The 19,683-nt window shown below is 42.0% G+C and overlaps 1 protein-coding gene across 12 annotated transcripts in view; it reads left to right on the top strand.

Moving 5' to 3' along the window:
- The window catches only part of CHD9 (chromodomain helicase DNA binding protein 9), a 254,078-nt gene that overhangs the window by 15,015 nt on the left and 219,380 nt on the right, over positions 1-19,683 (top strand). For 5 of the 12 annotated variants that reach the window (XM_069082498.1, XM_069082499.1, XM_069082497.1 and 2 more), the window contains exon 1: positions 17,965-18,151. The exons of 2 other annotated variants lie outside the window; for them this stretch is intronic. The gene's annotated coding sequence lies outside the window, so the exon portion shown is untranslated. Of the gene's footprint in view, positions 1-17,962; positions 18,239-19,683 lie in introns of those variants that run through there. 5 more of the 12 variants (XM_069082494.1, XM_069082492.1, XM_069082488.1 and 2 more) reach the window with 3 other exon arrangements.

The raw sequence follows: 19,683 nt of genomic DNA, 5'->3' as shown, positions 1-19,683 counted from the left end.
AGGTAATCATACTTCAAATCCATTGTTCTTTAAGCTGTCCCATGTAAGGATCCTGAATGATTGATTGGCACCTAGTTTCTGTTCTATGTATGACCTTCATTCAATCAGTTTAAAACTGACCCCACATTAGAGTGTCTATTCTTTTGGGAAATTACAAATACGTGGGGTAGAAAACTGTCTCCAAAGAGCAAATGCCTGCATGGCATTTACTATAATTTACTGCCCTCTCGCCCCAAAAAATACTCACCATATTCTTGCTAAATATGCGCTCTGAAAAGCAAATGGAGATATCTTTAGCAATATAGTGTACTATGAAGTAGGAGTAGAGGGGCCTGGGTTAGCAATACAATTTTTGGTTTAAAAAACACAGATCAGTTCCATGTTCCTCCTTCCACAGAGGATGACATATGAGGCATACTTGACATATTATTAACCTACCCCTTAAAAAAATGTTCACCAAGGAAGATGACAAACACAATTTCCCTTATTGAAACATATTGATGTCTCATAATTCTTAGATTTAGGGAGTTTTTTCCTAATGTCCATTCTAAGATAACAGATGCCAGGAATGGTATTTCAGAATATATATGTGATTTATTGGACCTGAGTGAAAATGAGCTACCCACTTCTGTGGAGCAGGTAGTTATAATTAATAAATCTTTCTGCTTCTATCAAAAGATTCTGGTGTGAAATTAATCATAGGATTGTAAACCTAGAGCTAGAAGGGACCTTAAAAGTCATCTAGTCTAACTTTCCCATTTTATAAATAAGGAAATTGGATTCCAAAATGGTGGACTGACATGCCCCAGGCCCCACAGGAACTAAATGGCAAAGCTGGGATCTGGACCCAAGTTCTATGATTCCAAAGCCAATGTTCTTTTGGGTTGTTGTTTTTGGTTTTTTTTTTTTTTTTTGCTTTTTGGAGGGGGGAGGGCAGAGCAATTGGGGTTAAGTGACTTGCCCAAGGTCACATGGCTAGTTTTGTGTTAAGTATCTGAGGCCGGATTTAAACTCAGGTCCTCTTGACTCCAGGGCTGGTGCTCTATCCACCTAGCTGACCCGTGAGATATACACATCTTCCCCCTTGTTCCTCTCTGTTTTTTTTCTTTTTTGGAGGGGGAAGGTAGGGCAGTTGGGGTTAAGTGACTCATTCAAGGTCACAAGGCTAGTAAATGTTAAGTATCGGAGGCTGGATACGAACTCACGTCCTCCTGACTCCAGGGTCAGTGCTCTATTCACTGCATCACCTAGCCGTCCCACCAATGTTCTTTTGTTGAGTCATTTTTCAGTCTTGTCCAACTCTTTGTGACTCCTATTTGTAGTTTTCTTGGCAGAGATACTAGTTTGTTCTTCCCCAGATCATTTTACAGTTGAGGAAATTGAGGCAAACAGGGTTAAGTGACTTGCCCAGGGTCACTTAGCTAGTAAGGATCTGAGGACAGATTTGAACTCAGAAAGATAAGTCTTCCTGACTTCAGGCCCTGTGCTCTCTCCACTACACTTAAAATGCTTTTCAATAAAAATAAAAATAAACATTCTGATAAATGTAGATGTACTTCAAAATCTGACCTTATAAGAAAATATGAATTGAAGAAGCAAGAGCTCAGCTAGTAATGGAAAGATGAAAGGTTAAAAGATGCTAATCTTATTATAAAAGGAAAAGCTATAGACGAAATGCTGAACTTGAAGTCAGGAAGATCTGGGGTCACTGGTTAATTGTGTGACCCTGGGCAAATCACTTAACTTTTCTGGGTGGGCCTCAGTTTCCTCATCTATAAAATGAGAGATTTCTCTAATTTCCTTTTTAGTTGCAAATCTATGATTCTCTGAAGCTATAAATTATGAATATAGCAAACCTTTCCCAACAGCTAAGTGTAGGTACCAAAACTGAATATTGTGAGCTGCTTGAGGACAGGGGCTATCTCTTGTATATCCAGTGCTGAGCACAGTCTCTGGTACATAGTAGATGCTTAATAAATGTTTATTGAATTGAATTGAGCTGTCAAATAACCCTACCTTGTCATACAAAAACATGATCTTAATTCTAGTGCAGTTGTGGCAGAGTTCTATAGAGCAAACTATTGAAATAAATCAACAAATGAACTAAGGAAACATTTTTCATTGGATTTCTTCTCAAGACTAAACAAGGTAGAAAGAATTTATTTATTTATTTTCATTTTTCAAATGCTTTATAAACTTCTGACTTACATTTTGAGTTACACATTTTCTCCCCGTTTTTCCCCTACCCACCACCCCAAAATAGCAGTCCCACTTTTAGCACTCCTCCAATTTGCTCTCTCCCATATCTTCTCTCATACCCCCTTTGACTTTTCCAGTAGGGCATGGTGGATCTCTATGCCCCAGTGCCTGTATATCTTATTTCCCAATTACATGTAAAATAGTATTAATAATAGTATATATATATTTAAACATTTGACATTAAAACTTTGAATTCCAGATTCATTCCCTTCCTCCCTTGTCACCCACCCTTACTGGAAAGATAAGCAGTTCAGTATAGGTTGTACATGTGTAGCTTATGCAAAACATTAACATAGTTGATATATTGTAAAAGACTTGACTATGTTTCCCTCCCTCCTATCCCACCTCCCACTTGTTCTATTCTCTACTTTGATCCCATCCCTTTTCAAAAGTGGGTGCTTCCAACTTCCCTCCCCCCCAGCCTGCCTTCCTCTAGTGCTTCCATCATCCCTCCTCTAATCCCCTTCCCCCCTACTCTCCTGTAGGGTGAGATACCCTATCTAGTGTGTATTTCATTCCCTCCCTGAGCCAAATTCAATGAGAATAAGTTTGACACATTCCCTTTTGCCTTCCTATTCTTCCCCTCCATTGTAACCATTTTCCCTTGCCTCTTCTATATGAGATAGTTTACCCCATTCTGTCTCTCCCCATCTCCTCTCATTATATTCCTCTTTCAACTCTTAATTTCACCTTTTAAGTATCATCCCTTCCTATTAAATTGGTCCTGTGCCCTCTATCTATGTATACCTGTAAACATATATATGTATTCATATGCCCATATACCCTCCAATATAGACATATATAAAAATACATATATATTTATATATTTCCTTCAACTATTTTCATACTGAGAAAAGTTTCATCAGTTACAATTATTGTTTTTCCATGTAGGAATGTTAATAGTTCAAATTTGATAAGTTCTTTATGGTTTCTTTTCCCTGTTTACCTTCTCATGCTTCTTGTATCTGAATGTCAAATTTCTATTCAACTCTGGTTTTTTCATCAAGAATGCTTGAAAGTCCTCTATTCCACTGAATGACCATATTTTCCCCTGAAACATGATACTCAGTTTTGCTGGGTAGGTGATTCTTGGTTTTAATCTCAGCTCCTTTGACCTCCGGAATATTATATTCCAAGCCCTTTGATCCCTCAGTGTAGAAGCTGCCAGATCCTGGGTTATCCTGATTGTGTTTCCACAATATTCAAATTGTTTCTTCCTGGCTGCTTGTAATATTCTCTCCTTGATCTGGGAATTTCAGAACCTGGCTGTAATATTCCTAGGAGTTTAGTTTTTGGGATCTTTTTTAGGAGGTGACTGGTGGATTCTTTAAAGCTCTATTTTGCCATCTGGTTCTAAAACATCAGGGCAGTTTTCCTTGAAAATTTCTTTTTTTTTTTTTGGAAGGCAGTTGGGGTTAAGTGACTTGCCCAAAGTCACACAGCTAGTAAGTGTGTCAAGTGTCTGAGGCCTGATTTGAACTCAGGTCCTCCTGACTCCAGGGCCAGTGCTCTATTCACTGCACCACCTAGCCTCCCCTCCTTGAGAATTTCTTGGAGGATGATTTCTAGGTTCTTTCTTTGGTCCTGGTTTTCAGGTAGTCCAATAATTTTAAAATTATCTTTCCTGGATCAATTTTCCAGGTCAGTGGTTTTTCCAGTGAGATATTTCACATTGCCTTCTATTCTTTCACTTGTTTGGATCTGTTTAATAGCATCTTGATTTCTCATAAAGTCATTAGCTTCCATTTGCTCCAGTCTAATTCTGAAGCAATGATTCTCTTCATTGAGCTTTTGAGATTCTTTTTCCATCTGGCAAATTTGGTTTTTTAAGGCATTCTTCTCCTCATTGCCTTTTTGAGCCTCTTTTGCCCTTTGAGTTAGTCTGTTTTTTAAGGTGTTATTTTCCTCAGTCAGGCTGTTGACTCTCATTTCATCATTTTCTTGCATTGTTCTCATTTCTCTTCCCAATTTTTCCTCCACTTCTCTTATTTGTTTCTTAAGGTCCTCTGTGGCCTGTAACCAGCTCGTATTTTCCTTTGATGTTTTTGGTGCAGGAGTTCTGACTTCACTGTCTTCCTCCTGTTCCATGCTTTGATCCTTTTTGTCCCCAAAATAGGAGTCTAATGTTGGGTTCTTCTGTTTGCTTTGTTTCCTTTGCCTGGGCATGTTGCCACTCAATTACTTGACTTTTGGGCTTTTTGCCACAGTAGGACTCTGCTATCAGACAAGGAGCTTTTGTCCCAAATGCTGGGGTTTTCTCAGCTGTGGAAGGTATTAGTTGGGAGTCCTTGCTGAAGTCTCCACATGCTCTGGCAAACTGGACACACAGCCCAGGACCTCCACCCTAGACCGCAATCCAGATCCAAGCAGGTTAAAGCAAGAGCAATTACCCCTCAGACTGGTCTCTTGGTCCCCCTACACTCTTCAGGCCAGGAGCTGAAGTTGCCACATGGCAGCAGTGGCTGCACCACAGCCCTCAATGGCTTCTTGCCCCGGGTGCAAAAGCTTAGGCACTCCCAACTAGTGGGTCCCAAAGTCCATACTGCACTGAGCTCTCACTTTGTCCTTTGCATCTATATGTTGATAAATCGGGAAATGACCACAGCTGCTGGTGATCTGGAATCCCTCCAGCAGGTGCCTGGTCAGGCCCGCTGTGGGGCTAAAGCCTCAGGGTGGGGCTGGGCTCAGCTCCCAGATCGCTGTGCTGGCCACTTGCTGCCAGTTTCCTGGGCTGTCCTCAGCGGGAGGTTAGCTTCTCTCTGTCATTTTGCATGTTCTGTTGCTCCAAAGTTTGTTTAGAATCCCCTTTTACATGAATTGGGGAAGGTCGAAGCCGGGAGCCGTGGGGAGGACCTGCTTCTATTCTGCCATCTTGACTCCACCCTCGATAGAATGAATTTAACTCACTGTAAGTTTTAATAGAATAGCTAGATGGTACAGTGACTAGAGTGCCAGGACTAGAGTCAGAAAGATTCATTTTCCTGAGTTCAAATCTGCCCTCAGACACTTACTAGCTGTGTGACCCTTGATAAGTCACTTAACCCTGTTTGCCTCCATTTCCTCATCTATAAAATGAGTGGGAAAAGGAAATGGCAAACCTCTCTGGTATCTCTGCCAAAAAACGTCCTCCCCACCCAAAAAAGGGTTGGAAACAACGGGAAAAGCAACAGCAAAGTTTTAATGTACTTCAAGGAAAAACTCTGGATCTATATATAAAATGTCTAAGTTCACATTCTTCTTTTTTTAAACAATATTTTATTTTTTCCAATTACATATAGAGATAAATTTTAACATTCATTTAAAAAATTTTTGCGTTCCAAAGTTTTTTCTTCCCTAAGATGGCAAACAATTTGATATGGGTTATATATGTGTAGTCATGTAAAACATATTTCTATATTAGTCATGTTGTGAAAGAAGAAATAGATCATAAGGAAAAAAATGCAAAAAATAAAGTGAAAATCATATGCTTCAATTTGCATTTAGTCTCTATTAGTTCTTTCTTTGGATGTGAATAGCATTTTCCCTCATGAGTGCTTTGGAATTATCTTGGATCATTGTATTGCTGAGAATAGCTAAGTCATTCATACATTGTACAGTGGCTTTTACTGGGTACAATGTTCTCCTGGTTGTGCTCATTTCACTTTGCATCAGTTCATGTAACTCTTTCCAGGTTTTTTTTTAAATCTGCCTGCTTATTATTTCTTATAGCACAATAGTATTCCATTACATGTGTATACCTCTAGTTGTTTAGCCATTCCCCAATTGAAGGGCATCCCCTCAGTTTCCAATTCTTTGACACCACAAAGAGAGATGCTATAGATATTTTTTACAAGAAGTCCTTTCCCCCTTGTTTTTTAAAATATATATCTTTGGGATACAGACCTAGTAGATAAGCCCACATTCCTTTTCCTCAGTCTCTCTGTATAAGTGCCACAGCCTTTGTTTCATAGAAGGTAGAAATACAGGTAGATCTGACTTTAAGCAAATCAATTTGCATTTGAAAACTGATATTTCTAAAAGTTAAAATTAACCTATTTGCTCTAGGACAAGAATCTTATTTATTTAACATAAAATTCCTTAAAGTAGAAGATCTCCCATGTACATTCAGGAGTAGTAAAATTTAGAGCTGAAAGGGATCATATAAAGGCCAAGTGCTTCATTTTATTGGTGAGGAAACTGAGTCACAGAGAGGTTAAATTACTTGTCCAGGTCACACTGTTAGAAACTATTAGAGTGTGATTTCAACTGTCTTCTTGATTCAACCTCCAGTGTCCAATCCACTATATTTATTTTGCACATTTAGCACATTTATTAATCATTTACTATGGGTTTAGGTATTATGCTAAGGAAGCTGGGAATAAAAAAAAAGCCAAAAGGGGTTCCTTCAAAGAGTATAACTTCTAATGGGGAAGACAACTTGCAAATAACTTAATACATACAATATATAGAAGGGCCCAAAAGTAAGATCATCTCAGGAGGGCAGGCATTAGTAGTTAGGAAACCTGGAAAAGGCCTCCTACAGAGGATGAGAGATGGGTCTGGAAGGAAGCCCAGAAAACAAAAGGTAGAGGTGAGGGGTCAGGATATTCCAGGAATGAGGGACACTTGATGCAAAAGCGTGGAGCCAGAATATGGAATATCATGTGTGAGAAACTGCAGGTTCAAGGTCAGTGTTGCTGCAAAGAGTGCATGAAAGGGAATGAAGTGTGAGAAGACTGGAAAAGTAGGAAGAGGCCAGGTTATGTAGAGCTTCCTTCAACAGAGCAGTTTATATTTGAATCTAGAGGTAATAAAGAGCCACAGGAGCTCATTGAGCAGTCAGATGACATATTTAGATCTATGCTTTAGAAAAATCATCTTGGAAGCTGTTTGAAGGGTCGATTGAAGTAGAGAGAGATAAAGCAGGGAGACCAGTTAGAAGGCTGGACTGGTGTTGTGGGAATGTATGGAGAATGGAGAAATGGGACATATCTCAGAGATGTTGGGAAGGTGGAAATGATAAGGTTTGGAAGGAGATTGACTATGTGAATGAGAATGAGGAGCAAAGGAGGACACCAAAGTGGCAAGCCTGGGTGACTGGAAGAATAATGGTGTCCTTGACAGTAACAAGGAAGATTGTAAAGGTGGTGGATTTGGGGGAAAAGATCATGAGTTGTGTTTTAGTCATTTTGAGTTTGGGATAGCCAGAGGACATCCAGTTTGAAATGTTTATGAGGCAGTTAGTAATGCATGACTGAAGCTCAGGAAAGAAACTAGGGCTGATTACATAGTTCTAGGAATAATCTGCATAGAGATAATAATTGAACTTATGGGAACCTTGATGATGTTACCAAGGGAGAGAGAAAAGATGATGGCACAGGATGGAGCCTGGGATACAGTCCAGCAAAGGAGCCAGAGAAGGAGCAATAAGGAGGCAGGAGAAAAATCAACAGAGAATTGTCAGGAAAACTAAGAGAGGAGAGAGTATATAGGGCGGGAAATTGAACAGTAGTATCACATGCTGTAGAGAGGTGAAGAAGAATGAGTATTGAGAAAAGGTCTTTGGACTTGACAATCAAGAACTCATTGGAAACTGGAGAGAACGGTTCCCTTTGAATCATGAGGTTGGAAAATAATGTGCACCCAGAAGGTTTGAGAAGAAAATGAGAGACAACTGTGAGCAATGAGTACAGATGGCTTTTTATCTTAGAAGGGAATAGGATGATAGTGGGGATGGTAGGCACCCATGAGGGTTTTTGAAGGGTGAGGAAGACTTGGGCATGTTTGTACTCAATGGAAAGAAATAGTAAATATGAAGGAACTGAAGAATGGGAAAGGGAAATGAGAGTGGAAGCAGACTACTAAAAGAGATTGGAGAGGATGAGATTGAGGGAGTGGTTAGCCTTGGAAAGAACAAGGGCCACCTCTTCATCAGAGACTACAGTGAAGGGAGGAATTAATGGGGAGTAATATCAGGGAGTTGTGAGATGAGAAGATCAGATAGATAGACTCTTGGAAGGAACATATTATGTACAGAGAAGTAGAAGTATAGAATATTAAGATGAAAGGGATCTTAGAGGTAAATTAGTCTAACAAACTCTCATTTTACAAATTTGTAAACTGAGCTTTAGAAGGTTTAAATGACTTGCTCAAGGAAGGACCTGTAGTTGGTAAATAGCAAAGCTTGGACTAGAACCCAGACCTCCAGATTCCTAATTCTGTTTCATCTTAAAGTTATATCACCTAGTACACATGTAAATAGCAAATCCTATAAACCATTGCCGGTTTGGAACATGTGAGCAACCATCAAGGGTGCTATAAATGTTCTCTTGCGTCACAGTTTTAGAACATCTAGGTAGCACAGCAGATAGAATGCCAGCCTGTTCAGATCTCGCCTCAGACACTTACTACCTCTGTGACCCTGGGCAACTCACTTACCTTTGTCTGCCTCAGTTTTCTCTTCTGTAAAATGAGCTGGAGAAGGAAATGTCAAATTCCAGTATCTTTGCCAAGAAAACACCAAATGTGGGGTCACAGTCATACGCAACTGAAATGACTCAACAAGAGTAGAGAAGTTGGAGCTTTGTACCAGGGCACTGCTATCCTAAGGGTGATATTTCCCCGTGGTCCTCTACTGCTGCATATTGAGTAGCATTATGCTCCTGTTCCTTGCTTCCACCTGGGCTGCCAGTTTCACGGTTCCATTGCCATAGAACTGTCCTCCCAGAGCCCACTTTTCTACCTTTCTCCCCCCTTTCAAGAGTTAGGGACCATTGACTGTGGGACAGTGGCAAAGGCTGGACTCTAAGCAATATTTAGCGTCGTGTCAGGGCAGCTACACTCAGGCTGTTTTGTCCTCTGCATAGCTGAATTCTCCTACCCTACAACTGAATTTCCCACGTCACTAAGAATTCCCAGGCTCTGGCAGCTTCTGGAACACCTTACTTACCAAAGTAGGCAGTGAAATAAACTTTCTAAAAGTTCTAGATCATAAACAGCGGTTTGTCTGGGATAGTTTTGGTTTGGGCAACTAGTAGCTCAATGGATAGCTTGTTAGAACTTGTTATTGTTCAGTTGTTTCAATTATTGTCCAACTCTTTGTCACCCCATTTGGGTTTAGGTTTTGTTGTTGTTATTTTGGTAAAAATTCTGGTGTAGTTTGCCCTTTCCTTCTCCAGATCGTTTTACAGATGATGAAACTGACACAAACAGTTGAATGACTTGCCCAGGGTCACACAGCCAGCAGATGCCTGAAACCAGATTTGGACTCAGGAAAATGAAACTTCTTGACTCCAGGCCCAGTGCACACTGTGCCTCCCAGCTGCCCAGCATGTCTGTCCACAGAGTCGCTGAAATTTGAGTTCCAATGCTACATCAGATTCTTAGGAACAGTGTGACCAGGGGCAATTAATCCAGCCTCAGTTTCCTCATCTGTAAAATGGGAATAATAATAGCACCTACTTCCCAGGGCTATTGTAAAGATCAAATGAGATGACATCTACAAAGCATTTTGTTAACTTTAAAAAGTCATGGTTATTATTATTATTATTATTATTACTTAAAGGCAGGAGCTGAACTTGTATTTTAGACATTCTATCAAGCCCTATGCCCCCTGGTACCAGTGTAAAGATTACCTCAGTGTTTTGTCCCTGAATAAATAGATCTGGAACAAGAGAATGAACAGAAAACATCATCTGACAATTTGCCACACCTCAGAAACAGTCAGATAGAGCTGTTTCATGGGAAAGGACAGTAGAAATCATTTAGTCTCTGCCTGCAATTTTTAAATTTGGAAAAAAAAAGCCCCAACCCTGAAAAAAATAGTTGTAATTGCTTCTGGTCCCATTAGCTTGATACCTCCCCCAGACTCCAACATCCCTGCACACTTTGATAATTAAAGAATACTCAGTTATTTTATCTATGTAAAATTTGTATATGGACAGCAATGTAGAACCACCCACTGTCCCACCACATTTTTTTTCTTGCAAAACCAATACTTGAAATTGCAAATGCATCTAGGTGGCACAGTGGATAGAGTGCTGGACTTGGACTTAGGAAGACCTGAGTTCAGATCTAGCCTTGGACACTTAGTATCTTTGTGATCTGGGCAAGTCACTTAACCTCCGTTTACCTCAGTTTCTACAAGGTTGTTTGTGAGGATAAAATGAGATATGTGTGAAGGGCTTTGCAAACTTTAAAATGCTATAATATATAAATGCTAGTTATTATGATTATATTAATATTGTTAAGTAGAATCTCTTTTCTGATTCTTGATTTTATAGCACTCCTGGCTCTGAATTTTGAGCTAAATTTGAGAATTTGCATCCTGATAAGAAAGAAAGTCTCAACCTGTTGATCCTTTCCAGGAGCTATTTGAATGGCTTCACTGTGACTAACTCAATGAGTAATATACAGCTGGGAAAAACTGACCATCTGCGACTGGCCAGGAAACTGGCCCCTTTTCTACTAGTCTGTTTAAAAGGGTGAAAAGAAGTGACTAATGACCTCCTTCACTCTGTTTTCCTTAAAGCAAGGGTCTTAACCTTTTGGTGTATGTCATGGAAGTCTGATGAAGCCTATAAGCCCATCTTGGAATAATGTTTTTAAGTTAATAAAATAAAATACATACAAAGGAAGCCAATTATAATGAAATATAACTAGCAGATCCATAATTTTAGAAATAGAACTCTTGCCTTAGAGAAACTTGTACTTTTCATTGACTTAGGAAAATTTCTTAAACTTAAGGGGCTAGTGTGAACTTAATTTTTCTCACTGGTGAATTTTATATCATTTCAGGTCTTTGTCCTAGTGGCTAAAGGTTTAGCTCTTCGAACCATTATCTATTACTACAAAAAAAGGAATTCTAAAGTATGTTAAGCATCGTTGTCTAGAAGAGGCAACGAAACATAAAAAAATAATTATGAGTCTTAGTACAATTAAAAAAATGATTAAGTAATTTATCTTCACATATGTTGATAGTCATTAGTGATCTATGATAGAATATCATGTCCTGATGAGTGAATTAATTTAAACAAGAACCAGTAGTAATCTGATTACTTTTTTATTCCCCTACTATATTGAAACACTCCATGAAGACAAGGAGTATAACTTAATCTAAACTTTGTATCACTTCCAGTGTTAAATATAGTGCAATGCACATAGTAGGGGCTTAATGACTTTTGAAAAAGGAATGAATGAATAGGTAGGTCTTAATATAAAGGTATAGGAATGATAGCTTTTGCCAGAGGCAGGGTAAATTAAAGTTTAGATTTAGCTAGCACAATATATATATTTGTTAGGTGTGTTGTAAATATAATCAAGAGAGCTTTGAATAAATAAGAGAGCTTTGAATCAATAATCACTCACCATACCCAATATGTTGCCAGAGCCTGTCAATTTGACTTTTGTCACATTTCTCTTCTGACATTGCCACACTGGTACAGGCCCTCTTTACCTCATGCCTAGACTATCGCAATGCTGGTTGATCTCCCTATCAAATCTCTCTGCAGTCTAATCCATCCTCCATTCAGCTGTTAAATTGATCTTCCTAAGATATAGGTCTGGTCATATCACCCTTTCTCCTATCCCCACTCAATAAACTCTAATGGCTGCCTATCACCTCCATGACTCAAAGGCCTTCATAATCTGCCTGTTCATCCCCCTGCCCCAATTCCTAACCTTTCTAGTATTTTTACATCTTATACTTCACCATGTACTCTGTGAGCCAGTGACACTGGCCTCCTTAGCATTCTTTGTATCCCCACAAATTAGCATGGGGCCTGGAACATATTAAGCGCTTAACAAATGCACATTGACTGACTGACTAACTGCTAGGTAAAATCACTTAGCATTTCTGATTTTTTAACTGTTGTAAAAAGGAACAAAATATTAAAAATAGGGAACTTTCAGAAATAGAATATCAAGATGTAACATTTAAAATAAAGCCAAACAAACATTAGTCAAATTAGAGAATGGTTATGCTTTAGGCTTTAAACTTTTTTGACATGTTGAATTCATCAATGTATTTGAATAAATTTTTTCTGTATCATATTGGTAGATCAATGAACAAATATTTAATTGTCCACTTTGTACCAGGTACTGTAATAGACCCTGAGGATACAAAGTAAAAAAATGAAACCATCTCCCTCTTCAAGGACATTAGGTTCTATTAGATTAGATAACCCATACATACACCCATATATGTGTGCATTTTGGGGAAGGGAGGGAGGACTAGGCCTGTGCTTTCAGTGTATAGGAGCTTCCTTATAGGGAAATCTCTTTTCCAGTGTATATTGGCACTTGTTCTGCAGCTTATCTAGTCTTAGAAAGTTGCCCAGGGCTCTAAAATGAAGTGACTTGAACAGGGGTACATAGCCAGTATGTGTCAGAGGCAGACTTGATCCTAGGTCTTTCTAACTCTGAGGCCAACTCTATATCTGCTAGATTATGGTGCCTATCATATACAAAATCAATATTTTCACTTTTCATTTCCAGTTTCTGTGGAAGAATCAGAAGAGAGAAGGAATTGATCCATATAAGGTGAAGGAAATTGTACAGGTGTCTTGGAAGTTGCTATACTAGTGTGGAAGGTCAGAGGTTGAATTTGGAGAGGAGAAATTAAGGCACAATTTGAGGGAAACTGAGAAAAAATCACAGGAGAACAATTTCTTGGTCCTTTCAGGTTGAAAGAGAGGGAGTATCAAAGACAATTTAAACGAATATAAAGGATTTAGAAGGGTCAAGAAGGATTTGGGAATAGAATAAAAGAGGTAGATTCAATAAGGGTAAAGAGAAAGTAGTTGACAAGACAAGGCAATGTAGGTAAGAAAAGGTAAATTAAGCAGATTTATAGAAAAGATTATTGGATGAGACTAATTAGTGAAACAGACAGGAGATTGGTTCAAGCTGAGGGTCTATGGTTGTTAAGCTGTTGAGGCAAAAAGGAAGGACTGAGTAGGGCTGTTGAGTTATTAAGAGATGATAACTGCCTACATTTGGGGCTGAGATTTTAAAATTCATGAGGAGTTCAACAAGAAAAGGTTGAAAATCTCAACCATTATACTTATCCTGCCCTACTATAGATAACAACCCATCTGTGCTTTCTCATCTTGTGTGACTTTTCTCAATGTCCTTCAATAAATTTTTTATAGCAAGTCAACCCTGGCTGGTGAGTCTTCCTCTAAGATTCTTAATGTCAAGTAGTTACCATTGCAATGCAGGGCCTATTTCTTATTCTTCACCGTTGTTATAAAATCCATCCAACTTTTCTTCCTATTTTGAATTTCTATATCCTTTGTGTAACTTATTACATGCAAGATATCATTGTTAATATTCTATAGTCTATTTATGCCCCAGTACACATCTCTCCTGCACTTTGGTTCACAATTTGTCAGAATTTGTGGAATCACGTGATTCAGAGTCATATAAAAGCACTGAGAAAATATTGGTATTAAGAAGGACTTTTGCTTCATAGAGAAACTTGGTGTAGTTGAAAGCATTGTGTAGTTTTCCCAAATATAGTCTGACCAAATCTCTTCTTTCTGTTCAATTTTAGGCCCACCTCATTTTTCCTTTGTAAGATATGCCCAAGATAAATGTAGTGCTAGATATAGAGACTCAGTGTAGAGTCTCAGTGGGCTACTTATCCACTTAGTTTTTTCTGTGTGGATAGTTAGGTCTCATTCATTTGAGTTGTAAGTCTCATTTAGGGGGCTCTGTAATGAAATGGGGTTTGATGAATTTTTATTTGCTTCCATTTTCCCTGCTGAGGACAATTATTTTTTGAACTATAGAGTTCAAAAGAACAAAAAATGGTTAATGCATAGTTGAAACCATACATGAATAAGGAGAAAATAAGAGAGTGACTATCTGTCTGCCCATGATTACAAGTCACCAGACCTGCATGAAATGAATCCCAGAGTACTAAAATAATTGCTTGAATTGATTGCCAAGTTACTTCAGTGATCAGTGAAAGAATGTGAAGAATGGGAGAAGTGTTACAGAACTAGAGAAGAGCAAATATTCCAGTTTTCAAAAAAAGGAAGAGTGAAATCTGTAGATCAAAGGCTTATGAACCTAACTTGGATTCCCAGAAAAATTCAAGACCACATCATTAGATGAATGGTTTATGACCATTTAGAAAAGGAAGTGACCACAAATGGCTAGCATGGCATCATCAAGAAGTCATGCCAGACTAACTCCATTTCCTTTTTTGTTAGAGTTAATAAAATGGTAGATCAAGGGAAGGCTGTACATAGATTTTACCTAGATTTTGGTAAGGCATTTGGTAGTCTTTTGTGCTATTGTTATGGAGAAGATGGAGAGATGAGGGCTAGATTAGGTGTGTTTATAACTGACTAAGTGACCGACTCACAAAGTAGTCTTTAATGAGTCTATGTCAGTTTGCAGGTAGATATTTAGTGGATTGTCATAGAGATATCTGGTTGACCTGGCACTCTTTTCACATTTTTACCAATGACTTGTATGAAAGCATAGATGGCACACATCATATTTGACAATGAAACAAAGCTGGGAGGGAGCCAATATGCTGGATAACAGTGAGGATTGAAACACCTCTCAACAGGGTAGAATTCTAGCCATTAAAAGATTGGACCACTAAATATGACAAACTTTAGTAGAGATAAATGTGAAGTCCTACACTTGACTTTTTTTTTTTTTAAATAAGCTCCCCAAGTACAGTATGGGGGAGGCTTGGCTGAAGTCAGTTTATCTGAAAAATATTTGGGACTAGAATGCATATGTCACAAAGCAAAACAAAACCTAATAGTTCTGTACTTTAAAAAGCAGAGTATTCACAGTGAGGCAGGGCGTAGTCTCAAGTTCCTGTACCCTGGGAAGATCATATTTGGGATTGTAGGAAGGACATCCTACTCCAAGGTCTAGCCATAATTGGCTTTCTTGCTGTTCCTTTTGTTGGACACTCCATCTCCTGTCTCTGCTTTTGTGATAGTTCCAGGCCTCCTTACTTCTGCCTCTTAGAATCCCTGGCCTATTTTAGGACTCTGCTCAATCCACCTCCTGAAGTGGACCTTTGCAGGTAGCATCAGCTGCTAAGGCCTTCCCTCTAAGATTAATTTACACTTATTCTTTCTTTTGTATGTACATATAAATGTACATGTTTTCTCCCTCCTTGGAAGGTAAGCTCCTTGAGGGCAGGGACTGTTTTTGCTTTTTCTTTATATTCTCAGGGCATATATAGCATAGTGCCTGGCATATATTAAGTATTTTTGTCTGTTTGTTTTTTGTTTGGTTGGTTTTTTTTGGAGGGGAGAGGGCAGGGCATTTGGGGTTAAATGACTTGCCCAAGGTCCAGGGCCAGTGCTGTATTCACTGCGCCACCTAGCCATCCCCATATAGTAAGTATTTAATGAATGCCTGCTGATTTATTGATTAAACTCAAGAGAGGAGGGTAACCAGTATGTTAAAGGCCTTAAGATCACATCATTTTGGGACTGGTTGAAAGACCTGGGGATATTTAGCCAGGAGATTTAGGAGGAGACATGATGATAGCCATCCAGTACTCAAACAACTGTCATATGGAAGAAGCATTAGCCTTGTTCTGCTTGGTCCCATAGATTTAAACTACCATTGATGGACAGAAGCTTCAGATATGCAGATATATCCCTGGAAACCAATTAAGGTCTTCAGAATGGGTTTTCTCAGGAATTAGTGTCAAGCAAAATCTTGGTCAGGTTCATAGATTTTGAGCAAGTGGGACCTGAGAGGTCATCTAGCCAATCCTCTCATTGTACAAATGAGGAAATTTAGACCCAGAGATGTTAGGTGATTTGCCTAAGGTCACACAGATAGCAAATGGAAGAGACAAGATTTAAACTCAGGCCCTCTAATTAATAGAAACATAGAAGGTAAACTGCCAATGTAACTATTGTGGTACAGTGGAAAGGATGCTGGCCCTGAAGCTGGAGGAGTGAAGGACTTGTTTTGAATCATGACTTTTCTGCTTTGTGACCATGAGAGGGAAGAGAGAGGGAATAAACATGTACATAGCACTTACGATGTGCCAAGAGCTTCACAGGTATTATCTCATGGGATCCTCATAACACCCTTGGGAGGTAGGTACTATTATGAGTCCCATTTCATAGAAGAGGAAACTGAAGTAAACAGACTTGCCCAGAGTCATGAAGCTAGTAAGTGTCTAAGGCTGGATTTGAACTCAGGTTTCCTTGACTCTAGACCCAGTGCTCTGTCTGCTGTGGCTTCATCTAGCTATAGAAACTATGGGAGACTGTCAGATTTATTTTTAGAATTTTTAGGTTTTGAATTCATGCTCTGAGGCTCCCTCTGTGACTCTGGACAGTTCCTTTACCTCTCAGGGTATCAATTTCCTCATTTGTAAAAACAAAGAGGTTAGAGTGCATGTTATCTTAGGGTCTCTCCTTTCTAAATCTTATACGGGTACCAATGTCATATGTTTGTTGTTAATGAACTTCAGTGTACTTTTGTAGATGCAGTGAGATCCAAGAGGCTTTCATCATCTGTATGACTTGGCAAATATTGTCCCAGAAAGGCACAATTGGACTGGGGTAATGCTCTTTGGAATAAGCGAGGGTGGGAGGCAGCATGCTTTAGTGGAGGCAGAAGCAGATGACCAAAGGTCTGACTACTACTTTTACAATTGTGACCTTGGGTCACATTATATTTTCCAAATCTTATTTTCCTCATCAGCAAAATAGATAATACTGGTGCTGCCTGTCTTACAAGGTTGTTACTCAGTTTGCAAACCTAAAAAACAGCATAACTGTAAACTTTATTTTTTTATTGATCATAAAGGTTGGTTGATATTACCTACCTACACACGAAGATATTTTTTATTTTTAAATTTAATGACCAATCTACAATTCTTAATGTCGATAACAGGGGTGGAACTAGGCAGGGACCTTACACATTCCTGTTCAGAGGGATCATTTTTGGCTGTTAAGTCCACAATATAGACATAGAGGGCACAAGGATTATACGTTAAATTTGAAAATGCGGGCCGTAGTATACATTAACATTTGGAAATGGAAAGATCTGAGAATGCAACTCGTGCTTCACTGGGCCCATTTGCACCGCTCCACTAGAAGAGGGAGAAACGTGCGAACCATGCCTGCAGACGGGGACGGGGACACATGGTCCGGTAAGGACCCTGATCGACTCGAGCAGTGGCCGGAAGGATTCATGAATGGCTGTACCCGCCCAGGGCCCAGATCTAGCTGGGTGGCAGCCCCGTGCGGGCTGGAGGGGGTCCGAGGCCAGGCCGTGACGTGGCGGCGGGGCCGTGTCCTGGGCGGGAGGTGTCGGGGTGAGAGCCTAGGGGCTGAGCGGGGCCCTGACGTGGCGGCTGGGCCGTGGGAAGGGGCGGGGCGGTGGGAAGGGGCGGGGCGGGGTGCTGCACTGTGTCGAGCTCCGGCCAGAGGGCGCCCCAGCCCCGGCCTTCCCAGGACTGAGAGACCTCCCAGTATGTGGTGCGAGGCGGCCTGGAGTAACCACGCTGGGGATTGGGCTGGCGGAGCCGCGGGGCCTTGATGGAGCTGGGGCAACCCCGCCCCCTCTTTGCCCTTCCCCATCCCTGCCTACAGTTTGGGTCGGGCCTGGGGGGGACGGAAGACTGGGATTCGGCGCCTTTTCTTTTACAATCCTAAATCTCCTCCGCTGCAGAAGCAGCAACAGCTCCGGCTAGAGCCCCGCCCATTCAGACCAATCATCGGCTTGGGCACAAATATGCAAATGAGGCGCCTGTGCTGTCGGTGTGCCGCTCGTTGGGGCTGGTGGGGTTGCGCTTGGGGAGTGAACTGGGCCAATCAGGCGGGTGCGTGGCGGCGCGGGGGAGGCGGTGCCCTTCCCTCCTCCCTCCTCGACCCCGCTCTGACAGGGGGGCCTGGCCGCGCCGCCGGTAAGTGCTGCTGCTGCCACCGCCGCCTCCGCCGCCAACCGCTGCCAACCGCCGCCGGAGGGGAGAGCCGGGGCCCCCGCTCAACTGGTGGGGAGAGGCGGGGGGCGCGCGGGCTGGGGCCGGCGGGGGCGGGTGTCTGTCAGGCGGGTGGTCTCGGGGGCCCCTCTGGGCCAGCCGGTCGTGTCAGTCTCCGTCGAGGTGGGGGGCCGGCGCCGCCGGCGGCGGGGGGCGGCTCCGTCATGGCGAACCGAGCGGCGGTGAGTACGTGCCGCTGCCGCCGCCGCCGCCGCCGCCGCCGCCGCCGCCCGGCCGGGGTTTCGGGGCCGGGGCCAGGCCGCGCTCGGGCGGAGGAGGTCCCTGGCCGAGGGGGTGTGGAAGGGGCGAGGCTGGAGGCTGGCAAGGGGTCCCTGACACGTGTGGCTGAGCGCGCTGGAGTCTCCGGGGGCTGTCATGGCTGCGGGCTACCACCCCGTCCTCTGCCCAGGGACCGACCCAGACGCCGCCGCCGCCGTGCCTGTTGCACGGGTGTGTGAGAGTGTGTGTAAGTGTGAGAGTGAGAGAGAATGAGTGTGTGTGGTGTGGGGAGGCGGCGTCTGCCCCTCGAGCTGCATGTAGATGGAGGGAGGGGGCCTTGGCATGCGGTTGCTTGGCCTCTAGCGGTATTCCCACCTTCTTTCCAGAGAGAGAAGCCCCTGGGTCTCAGGTCCCCCCCCCCCCCCCCCCGTCCCCCCCCACCCCCCCCACTGGCCAGCAGCCCCCCCCCCACGTTTTCTCCTTCGCGCCACCACCCCCACCCTACCCTGGGCTCCTGCAGCTCCCAGCTCCCCTCCCTCTATCTTTCATCTCCCTCTCCTTATTACTCCTTTTCGCCCCCCTCCTCCTCCCTTCCCCCGTCCGCCTTTCGCGGCCAGCCGTGACTCATTGCCTGGGTGTCCCGGGAGCACGCCGTGCCCTAGGGCACCGGGCCTCCAGTGCTTTCCCAGGCCGTGGCTCTGGGGTTTTAGCAGAGCTGCTTCTCAGTGATACTCTGCCCTCTCCCTCCCCCTTTCTACCACGGGCAGCCCTTTCTCGGCCTATATTCATGCCAACAGCATGGCCAGGTTTCTTCTCATCTCCTGCTCTGTGCGTGCTTGGTTGCAGCTGCTTCATTGCATTAGAGTAAAGGATGTAATGGGTGATTCCATGGCATCTCCCGAATTAAGTACCATTTCCAAAGTCTGGTATCTTACTAACCAGTGGTCCCTTTCCTCAGCTGCAGGTCAGCCTTGGTTGTTTTTGTTTTTTTATTTGTTTTTATTTTCCTTTTCTTTTAAATAAAACTTTTCATCATGAAACCACGTAGAGGAGAATAAAAGTTATTTGAGACATGCTGTTAACACTTGTTACTCACAATTACTTTCATAGAGGCCTTGGGTATTACACCTCCCCCATTACCCAATAGATGTGAGCCCCGCCTCCAACTTTGAACATTAAATCTTAGTTTTGTTAATAAAATTTCAGACTATCAGAATTTAGTTTGCCAGTCTCTAAAT

The sequence above is a fragment of the Petaurus breviceps genome, unplaced genomic scaffold (assembly GCF_028583685.1).
Source record: "Petaurus breviceps papuanus isolate PSGF00001 unplaced genomic scaffold, PetGlider_PUasm1.0 171, whole genome shotgun sequence".
Taxonomy (NCBI): domain Eukaryota; kingdom Metazoa; phylum Chordata; class Mammalia; order Diprotodontia; family Petauridae; genus Petaurus; species Petaurus breviceps.
Note: the sequence above shows the minus strand (reverse complement) of the source record. Positions and strands in the feature narration are given on the sequence as shown.